Source organism: Microtus ochrogaster, chromosome X (genome assembly GCF_000317375.1).
Source record: "Microtus ochrogaster isolate Prairie Vole_2 chromosome X, MicOch1.0, whole genome shotgun sequence".
Taxonomy (NCBI): Eukaryota; Metazoa; Chordata; class Mammalia; order Rodentia; family Cricetidae; genus Microtus; species Microtus ochrogaster.
This window is the reverse complement of record NC_022026.1, coordinates 46,480,572-46,484,336: the sequence shown is the minus strand read 5'-3', so window position 1 is coordinate 46,484,336 and position 3,765 is coordinate 46,480,572. Positions and strand designations below refer to the sequence as shown.

The 3,765-nt window shown below is 40.6% G+C and overlaps 1 pseudogene; it reads right to left on the bottom strand.

The window, feature by feature from the left end:
- Positions 1 to 705: 705 nt before the first annotated feature.
- LOC106144091 lies at positions 706 to 1,115 on the bottom strand (annotated as a pseudogene).
- Between the last annotated feature and the right edge of the window lie 2,650 nt (positions 1,116 to 3,765).

Sequence of the window (3,765 nt, the reverse complement as noted above, 5' to 3'; positions counted from 1 at the left end):
GGATAAATTAAATATAAAACTTTAGACTCACAAAGATAGGATAGATGATACAGTATTTTCCTTAATTGACCAAATGTAAATGGATTAAATATTGTAACTATAATTCTTGCTTGATGACTGTTTTGTTATATCTAATTTTACTATGTTAAAGTTAAAACCTTCCTTTTTATTTAGACAGAAAAGGGGAGATGATATGGGATTCCCATCTGTATTCTGTGAATATGTTTTATTATTTTTGATTAATAAAGAAGCTTCTTTGGCCAATGGCTTAGCAGAATAAAGCCAATGGGAAATCAGAACAGAGATATATATTGAGAGTAGGCGTAGTCAAAGAAATGCCATGTAGCTACAGAAGGAAACAGATACTGGACCCTTACCAGTAAACCATAGCCTTGTACCATTACACAGATTAGTAGAGATGGATTAATTTAAGATATAAGAGATAGTTAATAAGACGTCTAAGCTAATAGGACAAGCAGTATTTTAATGAATAAAGTTTTGTGTGATTATTCGGGTCTGGGTGGCCAGGAAATGAACGAGTAGTCTCCTCTTACATTGGGTCACCCTATAGAACCTACCTTCCTCTCTTCTCCTGATCCAGATTCCCATGGGCAAGTCTCTTTACACTACTAATGTCTCAAATGGCACCATGATCACCACTGATGGCTTCTTCTTTTTTTTTCTGGTGAAAAAAAATACATGAGCACAAATCCACTTTTATTTATTTACTTTTCATTGGTTTAAATCCAGGATGGGTACAGCATCACACGGATTCTGTGTCCAATGGCCTTTGCAGGAAGGTTGCTTCGGAATTTGGCACGGACCATGCCACTGTTTCCATGGGCCCGAGTTACTTTGCCCCAGATCACTCTGGTTTTGTTTGGTTTGCCTCCAGGTGTCACTGTGTTGTTCTTTGCTTTATATACATAAGCGCATCTCTTGCCCAAGTAAAATTCAGTTTCATCTCGGGGATAAACGCCTTCAATTTTAAGAAGAGCCGTGTGCTCTCTGTTTCCGGAGACCTTGCTTATAGCCAGCAAAAGTGGACTTGCACCACAGCCTTCCAGACATATTGTCCTTTAGAAGTCCGGTTCCCAGCAGGCCTCCACAGGCGCCAAGATGGCCGAAAGAGCCACTGATGGCTTCTTATCTGAAACCAGAGCTGATGTTCACTTTGTAGTAGAGACTGACCTTGAACTCCTGATCATCCTACCTTCTCTTTCCATAGCTAAGATTATGAGCATAGGCCACCATGCCTGGCTTTGATGCTTGTCTTGAAGTGGCCCAAGTCACATGCTGAGGGTACTGAGGCCTGCCTCCAAGGTGAAGTCCTCCTTTGCCTCAAACATCATAGGCAGTGGGACTTATTGCCTTTGAAAGGAACAACTATTTGTGAGACCTGGTGTTTCAGTTCTTAGGAGTTTTGTTTGCTTCTTTGCTTCAGTCCTTTGATTCCAGGACTGCATTGTAAATCCAGTTGATCTGAAGATCTGTTTCATTTCTCTTGATTACTCTCCCTCTCTCCCCCTACCCTATGTGTGTGTGTGTGTGCATGCATAGTAGTTGCATATGCACACATGTGCTCCCTTGTTCATGTGTGTGTATATGAGTGGGGATCAAATAACAGCTTTGACTATCATTCCGTAGGCATTATCCACACACTCCCTCCACTCCTTTTTGTGACAATGTCTCTCACTAAGGAGACTAGGCTAGTTGGCCAATGAGCCTTGGGGATCTGCCTGTCTCTGCTTCTTGTATCGTGGGAATTACAAATGTGCCACTATATTTTGCTTTTTAAACTTGGGTTCTGGGGATTGAACTCAGGTCTTCGTGCTTGCAAGGCACATACTTTATCAACTGAGCCATCTTGTGTCCACTTTCCTTAGGAATATATATATATATATATATTTGAGACAGAGTCTCATGTATCCCCAGGCTGCTGTCAAAATGAATATGAAGTTGAGGATGACCTTGAACTTCTGATTTTCCTCTCTCCTCTTTCCCACTGCTGGAATGGCAGATATATACCACCACATCAAGTCTGATGCTGGGGACTGAACCCATGGCTTCAAGAACACAATCTAGCAATGGAGCCATCTCTCTTACTCTATGAGCCCATTTCATAAACCCCTAGCTACCTCTTGTTCTACTTCCCAAGTTCCTGAATATACCTGATTTCTGTGGGGAATAAAGTTTAGGTTCAAGCTGACTCCTTAGCTATACTTAGAAAGAATAGCCCAAATTATGTTTTTCCTCCTTTTCATTCTTTATAATATAGTGCAAAGTTATTGAATGAGCAGCATCTTCTTCAATTTAAATTTAATAATCAGAAGAAATTCTGAGACACAATAGATATTCAAGGAGTATTTGTTGAGTGAATGAGAGCTTTTATTAGTGAGGGAATCTTCATTTCTGAGAACAAGACTGAACGTTTTTTCTGGTTGCCAATCAAGGTCAATTTTAATCTTTATTTGGAACAGCTGTTCTTTTTGGGATTTGTGTCAGGTGTCTGAGAAGAGGCAGAGCCCAAGTCAGCATAGCTGAAAAGCAAAGAATCGAACAGCCCCTAGGCAATATAATTATTATCAGAAAAGTCAGCTAACGTTTCTGATCACTCTCTTACTGTGTAAGGGGAGGAACGTCTAAGCTGAGATTGTGTGAGGCCAAAAAGAGTTGGAAGACTTTGCTGTTAAATCTTCACATAAAATTTGTGCAACAAATGATAGCTATTAAAAAAATACTATTGATGGGCCTGGAGAGATTGCTCAGTGGTCAAAAATTTGGTTCCCAGCACTCACATCAGGAAACTCACAACTGTTTTGAACTCTGGCTTCCGGAAGATCTGATGCCTTCTTCTGGTCTCTTTGGGCAGCCACACACACATAGCACACACACTCACACATACACAAACAAAAATAATTTAAAGAACCTTTGAAGTACTACTGATGGTTCTAAGAAAGAAAGATCCTGTGTCTAAGCATCATTGAAGTTTGTCACTGTTGTTCCTGGCTGTAGAGCTTGGGAACCATTATGTATCTAGCCTCAGCCTCATGCAATAGGAGTAAAAATGGTGTGTAAATTCAGTATACATTTGCTATGTATTTGGATGGAAATAAAGTCATTACAACAAATAGTTTGTAGCTCAATGAATGTAAAAACATGCTTTGGTTATCTATATCTATATTTATACTATATCATTAAAATCTACCGATGTTCCTGGGGCCAAAGGTTATTCAGTAGTTTTCTCTCTTTTCTCCCATCCCCTTATTTTGAGACAGGATCTCTTGTAGCCCATGCTGACCTTCAGCTGGATAAGTAACTGATGATGGCCTTAGACCTTAAACTTCCGACCCTTCTGCCTCTACCTCTTGGAGTGCTGGAATTACAAGACACCTTCCTCATCCCTCCTGCCCTCTCTTCTTTCCCTCTTCCTTTCTGAGTGAGATAAGGACCAAACACAGTGCTCCATGTATGCTGAACCACAGCCCTAGACCCTGTTAAGCTTTTGTGATCCTTATTCCATTTGCATTAACAAAATGCACAGAGTTTAATGATTTAATGAATGTTTGAACAATGATTGCAAGAAGGAATCCAATTTCTTTTTTTTATTTTTGAGACAGGGTTTCTCTGTAGCTTTTTGTTCCTGTCCTGGAACTAGCTCTTGTAGACCAGGCTGGCCTCGAACTCACAGAGATCCGCCTGCCTCTGCCTCCCGAGTGCTGGGATTAAAGGCGTGCGCCACCACCGCCCGGCTAGGAATCCAAT